Source organism: Apus apus, chromosome 2 (assembly GCF_020740795.1).
Source record: "Apus apus isolate bApuApu2 chromosome 2, bApuApu2.pri.cur, whole genome shotgun sequence".
NCBI lineage: Eukaryota > Metazoa > Chordata > Aves > Apodiformes > Apodidae > Apus > Apus apus.
The window spans coordinates 142,620,780-142,638,979 of NC_067283.1; the positions used below are offsets into that span (position 1 = coordinate 142,620,780).

General features: G+C 43.5%; 1 protein-coding gene across 1 annotated transcript in view; it reads right to left on the bottom strand.

Annotated features, from left to right (window-relative positions):
- The window catches only part of EXT1 (exostosin glycosyltransferase 1), a 178,266-nt gene that overhangs the window by 149,520 nt on the left and 10,546 nt on the right, over positions 1–18,200 (bottom strand). The gene's annotated exons all lie outside the window — the stretch shown is intronic.

Genomic DNA, 18,200 nt, shown 5'->3' on the forward strand with positions numbered 1-18,200 from the left:
CAAGCAAGCTTTAGCTCTGTGATACCATCACCACTAGCTTTCCAATATTGTTTTACACTTTCTAACAATTCTTGAGCTGACACATTTTCATTTTTATTATTAGAAAGAAAAACCTGTAACCACAGTTAAATATTCACCAACAACACAGCGGCTTACACTCCTGCCTTCTGTGCACTTCCCCATGTCTGCAGGCCCTGCAGCATCTCTCTTCCCTCTTAAAAGGGCCTTGCAGACACCACCTCTCCCTGCCGTCCCAGCACAAGGCGCAGGGGGCCGGGCAGAGCAGCCACCAGCAGCCCTGTACATGCCTGCAGCTGCTGTGACGAGCAGCTGCTGGCCTGGTAGGTCTACACAGACAGGAATTAATTTGGATCCAAGGGAGTTAGAACAAATGCATTTGCTGCTTCATAGCTATTACTTACCTGTGGAGCAAATTGTGAAATATTAAATAGGTTTTGCAGAGCCTTGTCTCAACCCTGTCATGATCCAGAGTCACCCCAGGGAGGCTGGGACGATAAGAGCTTTGGCCTCTCAAGCCTCAGCCCCAAACCACTGGTTGGCACCTGCATCCAGAACTGAACATTTCAATTTTCACATCCCAGAGAAGCAGTCCAGGAAAGATGCCAGGTGGATGGGGCCCCCCCAGTTATGACACCGATAATGTCATGACTTTGATCACAGGCTTCAGGAACCAATTTGCAAAGCAAGTTTTCAGACTCTCCATGGTTAAGGCTGAGCTCAGCTTCAGAAGTACAGGGACCAAAGCAAAAGGGTTTGCAGAAGGCTTTTGAGAAAAGAATTGCAGCTGCTCCAGACACGGTGAAAGAAAAGACTCTTGCCTCCAAGCCTTCCTCCTACCATCAGAAAAATATGCTTCCATCTCTCAGTCCCAACCTAGCACTAAGAGCTGACATACACAAATCTGGGATGTGTGATTTGCCTGACCAGAAGCTAAATTATACCTAGATTAACAATTAGATAAAAAAGACCTACTGATACAATCCCCAGCAAGAAGATGTCTTCAACCAGGGTAAGACTTCTCCAAACATGTGTGCAGCATCCCACCTGCATTCTCACTAACATGGACAATGGTTGAGACAGTTAGTACAGCATCCAGCTCAGGCTCTCTCAAACCTCAGGCACCCAAACACATGACACAGGCTTCTAAAGCACACCAGTATATCACAGGAGTGGGGGTGACCTGCTTCTGCAAGAAGGGCCCACTGGAGCTTTCAAACATATTTGGCCACCTACACACTAACCAGCACCAGCATGTGCACATACAGAAACCAATTAATCAGTGACAGTGGTTCATGTAACATGAATTCACCCCTTTACCTGCATTAGGGAAGATACGTGCCAAGAGCAATTTGCCCTTCACACGTAGCAATTCACAGCTTTGATGTGGTTCCAGGGCTCTCTGTTACAGCCTTCTTGCACTCCAGACAGCACAGATGCTTAACAATGAGACTGCCTGATTTAGGGGGGTGTTACCCGGGTCTACACATATCATTCAAAACAGCCTCACAATGGGATACAACTTAGACATATGTTCAGCACAGATAATGTGTTGATAAGTTTCCACTTAATTATTTTTAGATGTTCCACCTAAAAAACACTCCTATTACTATTTAAACTTGGGGGCACACTCTTCCCGCTGGCTGATGGCAACTAAAACTAGGAAAAACTCCACAGGTGATATTGGAAGCAACCAAAAACCTGAAGCGGATCAATTTAGGGAAAACTAAAAGAGGAACAGACAAGCAATGATCCCACAAAGGAAATATTTGTAACTTTGGGTACAACAGGCATTTACTTTAATTGGGTTTATGTACATTTTGGTATGGTTTTGTTTTTCAGTTAGGAATGTCATCAAACAAAGACAAGTAGGTCTCCTCTGAGATGTACAGATTGCTGTTGTGTCCAGAGGAGGACGCAGCACTGGCTTTCTGAAGCACTCAGCACAGACACATGGAAAAACCCTGAAACCAGCTGATGACTTTTTGTCATGAGTGGACATAACCTGCAGAAATCCTTGGACCACAGCTCATCCTGCCAATGGCCACAAGCTTCATTCAGAGCAAAAGCAACGCCTGTGAAAAGCACCCATGTCAGATGGCCACTGGGGTGCCCCACGTCCTGCCCTTGGCTCTGACACGGAGATCCAGCACAGTTCCAACAAATTCCATCATCCATCCTGCAGCTGCACCTGGCCACCAGGGAATGTAAATCCCTACCCTACAGCAGTGGCAGGGCCGTTCTACATCCATGGTTAGGAAATGTTCAAATACACTCAAGCAGACACCACATGCCATTTAGCAAAACTTATTCTAATGCCAAAACATCACCACCTTTGCCTGGTGCAGCTGGGTATCCTGTGCATGCGTTCCTCTTCCTCCTGGAACAAGAGCCTTCCTCAAGAGCAAAAGGTGGAGCACAGACTGTGAAAGTGCACAAGAAGTGAGGGACACGAGACAACAAATACACTGAAACATGCCAAGGGAAAAAATTATTCATCAAATAAATTACCAACAAAGAGGACCTGAGTTACAAATCAGAAAAATGCATTTTCTTCAGCAAAGAAACAAAACACTCAGAGGAAGGGCAGATCCATGTGTGCCCTACAGAAGTGGCTCTGCCTTGCAGGCATTCCTCCATTCCTGCTGCAGATAAAGAGGGGCCAGCGACCCATGAAGCGTGGGGAATTCATCTCCCAGCACTCAGGCAAGGAGGTGCAGGGACAGCCATTGTGCTAAAAGTTCAACTGCAAATCCTGTCAGAAACGGCACCACTTCCCGGGGCTGCAGAGGAGGGCTTGGGAGGAGGAGCAGCAGCAGCAGTTTAGGCCCTTGCCAAATTGCAGATGAAAAGAAGGGGAGGAAAAAATAAAAATTAAAAAAAAAATTCATTAAAAAGGAAGAAAAAAAAAAATCAAGGCCACAACAGCATTAGGGTAAACTTTCTCACAGTTACAGCTGAAGAGGGAGGGACTGAAAAGGAAGGTAAAAGTGGGGTGTGGGCAGGGTGCACCAGCTGCTGCCTGGTCTGATGGTGAGTATCCACTTCTGTTGAAGCAGAGTGACCAAAAAAAGTATAATAATCATAAAAAGCACTGTTCTTGGCATTAAATATTCATGGCAAAAGCTACAGCGTGGTTAAGGAAAGTGTCTGTAAAACCTTTAAGAAGTTTGTTAATGCATGCAGACCGGCAGAGGTCACAGCATGCTTAGAGCACACTGGGAGCCATTGAACAAAAATAGTTTGTCCCTTTTCAAACTAGCACTAAAATGGTGCCCATTTACTGCCCAAAACCACTGAAGACCCCAGGAAGGGTCATAAATACTCATGAACACTGTTCCTCGTAGCTGGCCTCTCAGCTGCACAGCCATTAAATTCACGCCAAACGATCCTGACACCAGATTTTGGTTGAATAACCAAAACCAGAAAAGAGGCTGTCAGACCCAAGGGCAGTGGTGCACACTCTGTGCCACCTTCCCCTGTCCCAAGCTAAGAGGTAATGGCCAAAATTCAAATACTCCAGCAATCTCCACCCTTCAGTGAGGCTAAGATGTGGTTAGTGAACAAAAACCATGTCTACAGAAACTCTAAGCAACCTGCTCGTCTTTGCTATCTCCATTTTATAACAAAGCCATATGCAGACCTTGAAATCCCTGTGCTTTTAGGAGAGCAAAGCATTGGATGCTTCAAAGTCACATCAGCAAAATCACATTTTTCCAAAGTTCCTCATTCAGAATCAATCAGTTACCCCAAATCAATAGTCTCAAACTCCCTGATTTTTGCAGTTCCCGTCACTGTTTTTCTCTGAACAGCAAAAAAAAATTCAGCTTCTCACCCCAGGCCATGAAAAGGAACATCTGGACTTCCGTGGCAGAGCAGGAGCTGCAGCAGTGCACAGCCAAGCTCCAGCTTCTCCCATCACACATCCACCTCCTCACCAGCAGCACAGACAGAGGGAGTGGGTATTTCCTGACAACTGATCTTGGTGTCGTGGTTTGCTCCCAGTTGACAACGTGGAAGAGCATCATTTAAAAACCACCTCAGTGATTTTAGCAGAGAAAGTCCTAAAGTTCTGCAAGATCACATCAGACAGAATAAAAAGCACCAGCTTTGAACACCACATATGTTGACTCTTGACTCTCCTTTTTTCAAGGAGGCCCAAGGGTGCAGCCAAAAATATCAGCTTTCTATTAGAAGCCCTATCATGTACCATCTATACATCAACGACCCCCAGATCAACTGTCTTGCAGTTCTGACGCGTCTTCCAGCATTAATGCCATGCAAATAGTATGGACAATAAATCACAGAGCCCTGACACCAATCCAGACACAAAAGCAGTTAAAAAGCTGTAACATCTACATGACGAATACTAACCACACTGTCAACTTTGAGGCTGCCAGGTAAGTGCTGCCAGCAAAAGGTCACCAGGCTCATAACTGCTTGCAGCCCAAAGATCACATAGACAAGCATGCCCAGCTGTTTTTAATGTATATAGGAAGACTTTAAGGTATAAAATAATTGCCCAGAACACTCTTTCTCCCTGTTGGCCAATAATTTTAATTCATATGCAGCTCCTGCTACATCAGCACTGCACTTCCAATACTACTTCTAATGGTAAAGATCAAGACATCAGCTGCTTTGTTTTACACGGGATTTGGGAAAGCATAGTGCCCACATAAAATCTTTTGCAATGCAAGAGCAGATTACATTAAGAAATAAACATATTAGTCATATTAATAAATTTTTGTCAAGGATTTGAAGGCACAGGAATCTGTCACTTCCATTGCTTGGTTCAATTAATCTGTACTGGTTTATTTATCTCCTTTGGCTTGCTCAGCTTTTCAACCACTTGTATAAAAAGGTTTCCTCTCTTTTACTTTTTAATTAAAAAACAGAGTGGAAAAAACCCTATTGTGATTCACTCCCAGGACACAGAAAAATCTGTTTGTGATGGAAAAGAAACCACCAACACATGCAAACATTTCCTAGAAAGCCAACAACTGTTAGTGGGCCGTTTTAGGTTAATTCCCATGGCATTCCTCAGCTTATTTTACATAGAAAAGATCGACATCACCATCACTTTTTCCTCCTGAACATTATTAACCCTCAATATTCAGCAGGTCCAAACACCAGACTTCCCCTATGGCAGAACTTTTCCTGCTGTCATGGTTTATTGTGAGCCCTGAACTCCCCTGAGAGCACAAGCACTCACTAAACCCTGCCCAGCACAGAAAGGGAAGGGGGAATCTTGGATGGATTGTGCTGCTTTTTTCACTGCTCTGGCTAGGTCTGATGAATGGATTTATGAAATGGTTTTAAAAAATGCAACAACCATCACGTTTTGCCCATGCTCCAGAAGACCAACTCTTCCATCCGTGTGCATTTGGTTGGTTTTCACAGGTAACATATGAGGCACATGTTATTTCAGAGTGTTTGCAATGGCCTAACTACAAGGATGATTAAAGGCAAAGAAAGGAGGGTGAGCTGGTGGGATGGCAACCAGTAAAAGTCACAGTGTACTCAATTCCATTAGAAGCATTCAAGTGTGAGAGCACACACATGAAAAACATGGCCAATACATCAGCTCTGAACATGCATAGAGACAAACAAATCACAACCCCCCCCCAGAAGAAAAATTTGGAGGCCACCAGACATAACATGCTTCACAACCTCGGAGCATTCCCATTCCTGCAGAGGACATAGCTTTGCAAATTTCACTTTGGTGCAAGAAATTAAAGTTTGGATGAAGTTTTTAAGAGCATATATTTTTAAAAGCTTCCATTTGGCTTCTTGAAATGATGTCCCGTGCAAACAGATCAAGGCATACCAGAAGATCACAGAGCTTTATGTTCATATTGTGTCAATATGTACCCCTCAGCCATTCCACGTGTCCTCCAGGTCAGTGTTTGGCCATCAACTTCCTTTTTGTTTTCTTCACTCCCAACAAAAATCTCAAGCTACTAATGGACTTGCACACATTTTCCTTACACAAACACTGTATTGGCACTCAAGAGCAGACCTTTCAAATGGTATGCATTGAATCTGGTTTTAAATAAGGGGAAAAAGAGCAGGTGGACTACTCAGAGTCACAGACACAGCACAGGAGAATTTGAATTCAAGAAGTTCCTGGATTCAAGTTCAGCATATTAGATCACTATTTCCTGCAACAGTGTTTTTCTCTATCTAGACTTTGCCACAACAACAAATCAAACCCACCCAAAAGTCAGAAAGCATCAGAGATGCCATTATCTTCAACAGACTTACATCAGAGATGAACATGACTTGCGTACCCAGACAAAAGAAAGTGCTCAAAATAAGATATTAAGAGCCAAATTAACTGGTGACATAAGCAGGTACAAGTACACTGAGTGAAATGGAGTAGCTTATGCCTGCAATGAATATAACCATAAGCATTTAGCAGGATCCTCCTCAAGTCTTTGCTTAAACAAATATGAATTTATTAGTCTGCTGCTGAATAAATATGATAAATTCTTGTTGAAATTATCCTCCGGTAAGCAGCAATAGCAATACTAGGCAATATTATTTTAAGTGATCCATTATTTTTATCTGGCTAAAAGCAACTCCAGGTTTTCTGCATGTACAGACAAAAGTTATCTTCAGTACAATAACTAAGTTTAAATTAGACTGGTGCTACAAGTTTTGGGGAGGAACAGGGAAAACATTCCCAAGCTTGGTACCAAACTTAGCAACTCAGACACCCCATCTCAGTGAAGTTTGTATGGTAACAATACAGAACATTTCCATGCATAATTTACAAGCTGCTATGAAATGCTAGAGATCAAAACTCCCAGGGCATAATTTAAAAGGGAAAATGTGCACTGCATGTCGGATCAGCCTTCACGACACTACAACAACAACGAAAAAAAGTGGAGTAAGAAGCAGAGAGGATTTGTGACTGGGAAGATAAAAAGTCACAGCTTGTCAAACTGAGTGTGCAAACATGCTTCAGAGTTTATTTCAGTAACAGGTACACACACGTCCCATAAAGGAATGGGGGGGGGGCAGAGGAGGAGGAGGGTGGTGTGGAAATAATTTACAAAGCAACCTGTTTGTGCTCCATTACTCAAATGCACACAGAGTCACCTCAGCACTTCCCAATGTCCTCCAACTGCGGTGATTAACAAACCTTGGTGTTATGGGACACTTTCAAGTCTTGTATTTTAATGCCATAGAGGATGACACCCTTTGGATGTTCCATTCTCCAGAACCTGAGACTTGGGGCTGTTGCCTGACTTGATTCCTTGCACAGGGACCAAAAGCAGGCAATGTTTCATCTTTTAAATCCTCCCTCCACTACATAATCTGTGGCAAAGCCTCAACCACTATTAAACTCTTGGGGCAGCAGTGTTGAGCACTGAGGACAAAAAGCCCCCAGCAGCTGTGCTGCCCATCCTGGGCACCTCCTCCCTGCCTGCCCCAGGTCTGCCTCCACTCCTCTGCCTGTTGCCTTCATCTCCCATCCCATGTAGTAGCTAAGTGTCTCAAATACCACCACAACAACTGCTTCCCAATGCAACTGCATAGTACAAAAAAACCTCATAAAACATGTAAGCACCTAATACAAAATTTCCATAATGTGAGGGAGACAGAAAAATAAGACAATTTAACTGAAATGATTACAGACATAAACTCTCTGCCCAAGGGACATGAGACAAACACACTCTATTTAAAAGTACATTTTCCACACTACTTTTACCATATTTAAAAGAAAATCACGCTTTTAAGTCAGAGTAATTTGCTAAAGCTCAGGGCCCCATTAACCTTGGGCTTTCCCCAAGGCCCAGCTGCAATGCCCAGGGAACCTGCGGTGGAGAAGGCATCTCCCCACTGACTATGTCCCCTCTGCCTTCATTGTAGTTTCACACCAGTTTCAGAAGGTGAGACAGCCCCTGATGTGAGTCAGGATGCCCCAGTGGGCTCAGCACAAACCCTGCCAGATCTACCTCAAAATCATCACACTTTGATGTTTTGGTTTGGTTTCTAAGGAAATGTGCATCAGTGGAGTGTGATCACACTAGGTTTGTGCTTTGAAATCACATGCTTCTGGTGCACCATGCAGCACCGGCAGCTCACAGATTTGGTTTGGTTTTGAATCAAGGTGCCAGACACAAATGCCCTCACACCAGAAGCCCTCCAGGTCCACATGGATGTGTTTCAAGCCATGGTGAGCATCTCTACTACAGTTGTGTTTGTTTCAACTACGTGGTTGCTCATGTGGTTTACAGTTTATATACCACATTAAGAGCTGAGAGTAACATTCTCACCTCCTCACTACCCAAACCAAAACAGTGTAACCGTACTTCTACCAAATACCTACGGGAAGAAACAGAGCTGAGAGGGAAGAAAAAGCTGTTACACTGAAAGATGTAGTGCTGCTTTGCACATTCTTAATTCTCCCCCTCCTTCCATCCTTGGGCTTTCACACACATTTATCTCCTTGATACCTCTTTGAAGCTCGCCCTACTTCACTTGATGCCCAGCAGATGTTCCACCCTACGCATCCACCCTGGAGCTGAGCCACACCCTTGGTCATTAATATTACCCCCTACTATAGGGGCGTATTTTACTGTTTAAACAGTAAACAAAGTGTGTGTTGTTTTTTTCTGAGCCACTCCTGTTATGACTTCCTAACAGCAGGTTGTTTCAGGGTCCTCTTTATTATCTTCCCCTAATTCAAAAAATTACAAGGACCAGCAACAGACTAATTCCTAACAAAGACAATGATAAACATAAACAGAAATGGTTCAGACAACAGCTCTGTCTATACTTAAGGAAGTATTGCAGTGCCTGCAGCCACCAGCTCCTCACTTTGGCTTTCCTTCGAAAGCCCAAAGATGGCATTTTTGTCTCTCAAACCTCCCTGCAGTTTACTGCTGTTTGCCTGTGAAAACACCAGTAACTGAGAATATCCTCTGCCAAAGGACATCCATTGCTTTGATTCCCTTTGCACAGAAACCTCCACATTCTTTCCCCCACTTCTTTCCAACCCACCAAACAAGCAGATGCACAGAAACAGCATCTCCATGAAGATGTTTGTCAGGAGTACACCACTCCGACAGCAAGCTGCCAGGTTTCCATAAAACCCATCCAGCAAACGGCTGCATTTCAGATGACTCAGGGAACAAAGGCTTAAGAAATCCACTGCATCTGCACCAGATCTTCAGAGTCTCCTTTCCCTCTCCCTTCTTCCCACTGGTCTTATTTCCCCTGAGTATTTTCACCCAGCAGTTGTAAGGGAAAACAAATACTAGAATGCACCACTGCCATTAATGAATTGGCTCAGTCAAGCCATTAACAGCCCCACTTAATTGTACAGTAGTATTTGCCTGGCAGCTTCACCCACCATAATGTAATAACAACCCACTACACTGTCCCAAGTGAACTACCAGGGTTCAGTTTACTATATTGCTTTATTCTCTCACACCAACTACCTGAAATGTTATCCACCTGATTCTTACTGCCCTGTAATTGAGCATATAGTCAAGATTAGTCAATATCCATCTCGACTTTCATGATCAAGCCATGGACATGAGGTCAAATAACGAAATATCACTGCATGGGAATGCTTACCAGCAGAATCCTCATTATGGGCAAATATGTTATTAATCATGAGATCAAAGTTGGTGGATTTAGCTTTTTGTAGAAAAGAAATGAAGATTATATATACAGCTAGCCTATCAACAATCAGACTTATTAAGTACTCCCTTCCTGTCTCACCAACTCTAATTGCTAACTAAGTCCCTTAACCTGAAATAACCAGTCTTCTGCCTGAAAGGGAAAAGCCCATCAAAAAAATAATTCTAGATTTTCACCATTTCCTAAGTAATTACAAAGTCTACTGGAGAATGGCTCTCGTCGTGGCCTTAGAAAGACAAAACCTCATCTGAAAAAAGCAAGTGGAAATACCCCATGCTATTTTTTCCACATGCAAGAGCACAGCTTTATATACACATAAAATATGACCAAAAGTTAACCCAAACCCCCCCCATTTAGGAACAGAAGTAGCTTTATGTGATACCTTAAATCTGAGTATCAAGAAACACTTCTAAAAATTCAGTAATCCCATCTTGCAGACAAAGAAGTTCATGTACAGCAAAATTGCTCAACTGAAGTGGAACGGGAGAAAACAAAACCCTCAGCTCTGCTCACTACACTGCATGGCAGGGAAGACTAGAATTTCTCTTCTTACTTTGGTACTATGTCTAAGATAGCAAAAACTATTTTCATCCTTTTATGAGGTAGGTATTTTAAGAGTACATTTTTGAAAGTGTATGTTCTACTTTTTCAGGCTCCAAAGGTTACTTATTCTGCTAATTGACCTGCCAGCTTCACCACAATCAGCCAAGCTGGACAGCAAGCTGAGAAGCCTCCAGATGCCTCTCCCAGCGAGTCCTCCTTGAAAACTCCTGTCCCGGTCCTATAGGGAATCCATAGTGGCAGCTGCTCCTGGAGGCTTCAGTAGGGAATGGAGAACGTCCTCCAAGCAGAGTAAAGCAATCCTATAGAAAATGAGACCATCAACAGAAACTCAAATGTCACTCCTTCCATGCTCCTGTAGACAAAAAATGCTTGTAATTTCCAGCTATTTAAACACAATGAGGTCAGAGTCAATGAGAAAGGTCTAGTACAATTGATCCCCGAATGAGGCAACAATAATACTTAGGAACGAATATAGATTATTTTTTTTAACAACAGTGTAACATGGCATGTTACAAAATTAGCAAAACCTGATAAATATAGAAGAACTGTCTCCCACTGAAGAGCTGAGTGCTGGGTCTCTATTTAGGTCCACATCACCAGCAACACCAGGTGCTGTATCCAGTCACAGTACAATTTTCGGTTTAGCACACACGATTCCGCCCCATTTCCCCCTGGAGTCTCACAAGGAATCATACAGTTTGGAACAGCAGAAAAAAAAACCCAACCAACCAAACTCTGGCTACAAATACAGTTGTCTTGCCTTGCGACACAAAGCCTTCATTTACTGCCCAAAATGTTAAAACACAGAAATCTGGGTTCTTCCTCCCCACACTTTAAATATTTGCCTAAGCCATTCCCAGCTTCTCCCTTTCAGCATTCCCCAGGAAACCCTTATTGCCCTGCTATCACCAGACACTCTGGCTCAGCTACTGATAAAGACCAGAGAGGCACCATGAGGATGGGGAATGGGATCTGGCAACAGGAGTCTGAGAAACCTGAGCTTTGTTTTCTCTTCTGCACCAGCTTCCCAGGGAGCCTCAGTGAGATGCCAGGTGCCATGGTCTCCCAAAACGCAGCACCTGGGGTGACAGGGGCACATCATGCCTCTCGTGTCCCCTACCACCAGCTCAGCCTCCTCATCGGGCCAGCCCAGCTGCCACTGGGAAGACGCTGTTGCAGTCACGAATATTTGGGATGACATCATGAATGCAATGGGAGCCCAAGGGCATCACCTCTCAGCAAATGTAAATCACAGACATTGAACATTTTACCTCCCCAAAGCACAGTCCCAGTCTTCTTGCATCAGTCCTCTAAACATCCCATCCTTTTAGAGCTGGAGGGGGAACACATCATGTAGTGAAAAGCCCCGTCCTCGAGGGATGGTAATAAGGTAACAAAGCCCCACTGCTGCCAAACCACAGCTGAACAGGCTTATACAAATAAAAAAGTAGGAGTTTTCTGATCAAACCATGGGCCAGCAACACTGGCTACACCACCAATATGCTCCTTACTACCACCATGCAGAGTGCTGCTTAGCTGGCAGCCCAAATTCAATTACTATTAAGCACAAGGACACAAATCACATTTCTGCCAAACCAGTCACAGCATGTGGTGTGGCATTTACACTGGCATTGCCTCCTGCCTGGAGGATGCCTGCTTGATCTATAAAGCCAGAACTGCTCTAAGAGATGACACCCAGCTTGCCACAAAGTCTGGGGCCAATTGCTCCCTGTGCAGTGTATCTGAGTGGCTTTGGCTTCAGAGACCAGTTCCCAATCAGAGATCACACTGCTGCAGTAGTGGTGCTTGCATCATCTGAACTGATGATGGGTCATGGTCACACCTAACCCCACAGTCATGCCTTTACACAAATAATCTGCTCTGAGTAATCTTTACTCCTTCCTTGGGAGAGTGGAAAGCAAACTAACAGGAGCACTGGTGGTTTTGTCTTCAAGTCTTTTGAGCCTCCCATTCAGCTCCTGTTTTCTGGACTCAAAATGCTGGACTCAAAAGCCTTCTGAACAGACATACCTCCAAGGGCTGCAGCCACAGACATTTTTGGACTACTCATCCTGGAGTGGAGAGGAAGCCCATCACTTGGTACCAGACTGAAGAAGACCTGAAAACCTCTTTTCCTGGCAGTGTTACTGAGCTCCAGCAGAGCCAGGAGATCCTCCTAGCTGCCCAAGCTCAAAGGAGAAACATGGAACAGTTTGAAGTAGAAGGTTTAAGTGTATGGGAGAGACCTTCCTTGTATGGTGCTTCCTACAAGAGTCTCGTAAGAGTCTCAAGCTGCCCAAAGACACTCCAAGCCAGCTCTTTTTTCCTCTGCCTTTTCCCCCCTACTTCTCTTCACAGAATCACACTCATAATGATGGAAGAGTTCAAGTTAAAAGTGTCATCTACATAAAGGTTGCCTAAGTGCTTTGAAGACGAGTGTCATAGAATGTGTGCAAATAACAGGATTTCACTGCATGTCTAAAAGAAAATGCACCCAATGTTACCACTGCACACAATGGGAAAGAGAACAAGTAACGAGTCCCTGTTGCAGTGATAGCACAACGCAAGCTAATGGCTTGGGGGAAGTTGTTTCTACTCCCCCATTGACACTGATAAAGTGAAACCCATGTGTTCTGGAGAAATAAGGAGTCAGAATCAGAAGCTGCCCAAACTTTTAACTACAATTTTGTTGTGAATGCAAAGCAACACTGGTCTCAGAACATTCTACAGACATTAAGGACCAGCAGACTTTCCAGGGAGATAGCTCCCAGCTCTACACAGGAGAGAAGCAATACACCAGGAAAAAAATAACAAAGAAAGATGCATTCCAGACCTTGCATGAAAAACTAAGTGGGACATTATATAGTGTGAAGGGGTGTCAAACATCTCAGACCATTTGACTTGTAGCTGGACTCTGCAGCCTCTGACACATGTGGCATATTCAGCTCATGTGTGACAGGAGACTTTGCTGCAGGACACATTTACACATCAGCCTGCATCTGGCACCCATCCTCTGCTTCTCTGGAGGACAGGAGGCTTCTGTTTGAACGGAGCAGAGACTCCTGGCCATGGAAAATAAGGTAGGCTCAGATAAGGCAGCTGAGTGCCTCCCAGCACCTTACCTGCCGCTGCTGGCTACAGACCCAGAGCAGTAACAACACTGCTGTTAAGAGTTACAGCCAGCAACCTCCACATTATACCAGGATCACAAAATAAGATGACAAGAAAAGCGTATTTCAAGGAAAACCTATTTCTAAGAAAGGACTCCAACCCAAGGCAGCGGCAGCTCAGTGCGTGGCAGTGCCAGGGCGGAGCTCCTGCCAACGAAGCAGAGCTTGCTTGGAGAGCATCTCCTAGCAGTGGGTCACTGAGCCCAGGGCTGCATCATCACAGCCTCTTTGCACAACGAAAGACACAGGGAGTGAGGCTCTTCAAGAGGGGGAGATTTCTCCCTCTACAAGGGTATAATTTAGCAATTTGCTTCTTGCTTCCAACCCCATTGTTTCTGAGACTCGGGGAAGAACAAAAGCAGCTGCTAATCAAGATTCAAAATTACAAGGCTCACCTTGCGGAGAGAAAGCAATACCTAAATCATATCTGCTTTTGATAAGGCTACAATTCACATAAAAGTTGAGCAAAGCTGTATTTCCTCTTCTATCACTTCAATTAATTGTGCAAAGAACACGGTTGAAGCAAACATTCCAAAGCATGCGTTAATTGAAGGTGCCTTGCAGCCCCACAGCTTTTAGCCTTCATTATGAAAAAGTGGATTTTTGCTTATTACTATTTTAAAGAAAAATAAATAAACAACAGGCTTAGACTGTGAGTTTTCTAAATGGATTTGTTTTTCACACTTTACCTTTAAAACAGCCATAAGCCACTCTCACGTCTTACTTTAATATTTAATTTGTTTAAATTTTCTGGCTTCACTTTTTCCCTGAAAAGAAACCCACTAGCATGTCATGGTGGGAAGGGCTTTTGGAGATTTACAACTAGCTAAGGGGAAGCAAAAAGGCATACTGTCCTACAAACATACAGCAAACAGCAAATCTAAGGCAAAATGAGTATAAGTAGCTCTTCAGAACTGCTGAATACAGTACTGGGAGTCCCAGTGACGAGACTGGAGGTGGTTCAAGCCAGCAACTCTCCAAAGAGATTAAGGTACTGCAGCAGTTAAGACCCTTCAGAAAAGCAACAAAGGTCCTTACACACATCCAAGCATGGACATGGCTGTACGTCACTGTCCTTCACACTGCCAAGGATAAGCAGCGTGCAGAAAGGGCTCAAGCCCCACTTGAAGGCACACAGCTCAGAAATGCTGACCTCGGTCATGGAGCCCACAGATTCTCTTCCCTCTTACTTTATAAGCTTTCAAATAAGACCTGTTGTTTGGAATGGAAAATTTTCCAAAAGGAAAAGATGTTCCTGACCCCTAGAGATCCACTGGTGTCATCCTGTGCATGCACTCACACTACCTTTTACCACTACACATCAAGTTTAAAACACTCTAATAACCAACTCTCTAATTTGGAGAGGGGCTAAAAACATACGAAGGCATCCTTTATCTTACAAACAGACCAAAACAAGGCAGAAACAAGCTCATTCTTAGGCTTATAAAACAAGCCTTTACAGATAATTATGTTTTATTACTCTTCATTTTATGAGGATTCTGTTATACAAAACAAATACCAGATGCCTGTTTGCTGCATTCGGGAGGGAGGAGGAATCTCTGCACACACTGCTGTAAGCAACCCTGCTTTTAATTAAACACAATACATGCATAAAAAATAATACTGTTTGAAACCAGCAGGTAGGAAGCAAATTCAAAACTGTATCTGCTGAAAGACCCTCTCCGCTTCAAGTTCCTGCTGTGAGCAGCCACTCACAAGCCTGTTGCTCAGAGCTGGTGTTCTCTGTGCAAGGCTCCTCATGTATGCATTTCCCTGAAGAACTAACACTAAACTTTACAGATGACCAAAAGCTTAAAAAAGGAGAAGAAGGGAAGCTGCAGGATTTAATGTTATTTGTGCTAAAGAGACACCCATAGACTCAGCCAGGAACAGCTTTAATTAAAGAGTCAAGTGGCTTAAAGATGACGGAAGACAGGAGAGAAGACCAGGAGGTGCAAAGGGATTTCTGGTGACATTAGAAGAAAGCACCCATTCAAAATGAGCTGGATTGTTCACTTGCAAGACTCAAACTACATGTTTCCAGATAGCCTGACAGAGCCTGCAGGACTGGACTCCATGCCTGAGAGGAGGAACACGCCTCTGCAAGACAGGGACCCAAAAGGAGGGAGGCATGTAGAGCACGCCCAACACAAGAGCACAAATGGGACACAGCTCCTCAAGGACAGCAACCGCACAGCCAACTTCCCAGCAACAGCCAGACGTCAGCCATCCAGCCCCAAGGCACCACCAGGAAATCTATTTCCCCTTTTCAATGGTGGTTTCCTTTTTCATTTTAATTGCATTAAGATCCAATCACAGGCTGACAATAGACACTTCTGACTCAAGGCCGATACCAGTTCTACATTGTAAATCCTGTTTTCAACATCTTGCCCGATAATGCTTCAATGTTCTGCAAGAGACTGAAATTGTGTATTCATGATGTCCCTGCAGTGGGGAGCCTTTCTCTAGATTTTTGATTTTTTTTATTTTTTTTTAAAGAGAGCCTTGGAAGACATGGTGTGGCACTAAACACAAGGCAAGCAGCATTGGGATGGTTTCCACACTTTTGCTGTTCATTTCCACCTTTTGTAATTATTCAAATTGAGGATGGGTCTCCCCTATTATCCTCCACCAGTGCATATTCTTAACCTACTTCCTAATGAAGTTTTGTTTACAAATATTCATTAGATTCCATCCTTTTTCAGCCCAGTCAGTTAATTATAAGATCATAGTACCACAAAATGCAAGTATAGTAATCAGTGCATTGATTATTGTGGAACACTGTTACCCTGAGACTAAAGTTAACATAAATAAGAGCTATTGCTATAACCAGTAACCACACCAACCGGGCAATCTGTGATTACACCAGTATCTCCAAGTCCTTAGATCTCCGGTTTTATAGCTAAACAACACAGATGCTCTCACCATTAATGATTTTACTATGACCTGTATCAGAAAGATTTTTCACTAAAAATTAAAGAAGAGTAAAAAACCTTTTTGCTTAGAAATGAGTATTATTGCAGGCCACCAGAAGTAGCTAACAGAACAGAAGCTGAAAGCCTGTTTTCACTGGAGTTCACTGATGTTCCAATGCACAAAGCCAAGAGACGTGTGTCATAATGGCTCTGCTGGTTATTTTGGTTCTTGGCAGCAGTAACCAAAATGGACACCAGTAAGCTGGGGGCAGTGAGAAAGAGTCCTGCAAAAGATGGCAGGTGCAAATTATTTTAGACACGTTCAGAGCAAATGGTTGACAAGGTCCAGGATCCACTTGCAAGAACATAGAGCAAGAGTTCATCCAGACCATAGGGTGCTCAACCTCCAAGATCCACAGCAAAGACAAAGCAGGGTCTGGGGAGAGGGCAAGGCAGGCAGAAGTAGCAGCTGAGAAAATAGCCATTTACAAGCATACATGACAATTAGGTGCTGGGTTGCTCTGAGCTGAAGGTGAATGACCACTTCCCACCATCAGCAACTCGGGTACTTACCTAACATGCCACCTCTACAAAAGCCACCTTTCAAGGAACAAAGCTAAGACTTTATTACCATTCCCTGCAATTAAATTTTTGGAAAGGGTGTAGGGAAGTAACTCCGTTTACATATGTGTGAGCTCACAAATGAACCCCAGGAACCTCTTTATGGCAGGGGGTCATTTGCTAGGAGGGGTCAGAGCAGCTAGCGCCCATACCCACCAGCTTTGATGTGTCACCCACCCAATTGCAGGCTTTGATTACCCGTGCTTTCCCCACCACCATTTCACCCAGTCACTTTCATCTTGCCACAACAACAGCACCATGAAAAGAAAGAGCGAGTGAAGAGACTGAGGAGAAATAAAAACAGAGGGAGAAAAGACATTTGGGGCTGGGAAAGCCAACTTGATGGAGGAATCTGGAAAGATCTGACATACCATCAGCCAGACATTAAAGTGCTAGAAATACGGGATGTGTTGTGTGTTTATTAAAATGGTGGTATGATTCTCATAAGGAAAGCATATTTTTGACACCTGCTCAAAATTCTCCCATGAAAGAGCCTCCCAGCAATCAAGGACTGCTAAATTTACCACTGGTTTTGTCTTTTGTCAAATAGGTATAAAAGTTCCTCAAGACGTGTCCAAACCAAAACTAAAGCAAAAGATGTTTTAAAATCTCTCTTCAGCTGATCCACATGCTAGACTGACCATCAAGCCTGAGATGACACCAAGCAGTGAGAGGAAACATAACACCAGTTTGACTTAAAACTTGCAGAAAATGTAGTTAAAAAGTAGGCAGTGAACAGGGGAGAGAGCAGATATAAAAATGTACAACCGCCTGAAATATCTTCCCAACTTTAAAAAAATGTCGCCTTGAAATTCCTACCTGCTTCATTCACCTTCCTGGTATTAGATTTTTTTATTACCCTCACTTTTGAGAATTTCTCTGGCACTTAGTATGCATGAGCAGTGCACAGGAATAGATCCCGCTGCCACAGATAATGCAGTTCTAAGGGAAACCCATCAATTGTTAATGGCCATGCAAATTGTTGAAACTAGAGAGTTATTCACAGTTATCTCACTGTGATTTGGTAAGTGTCCATGCCTGATGTGATCACTCATTTGATATATTATTCCACTACAATTCAAGTAGTAGCCTTACCTTTTGGTGTTAGGGAAAAAAGCACAAGAGAGTGTGGGAAGGTGAAGGGATGTTATTTGTTTTAAATTATTTTAAACAGTCATACACGCCTTCTTGTGAGAAGGTTTTACTGTATGATAAATCCCTCCTTCAAACTACAGTCATACCTTACTGAAACCTT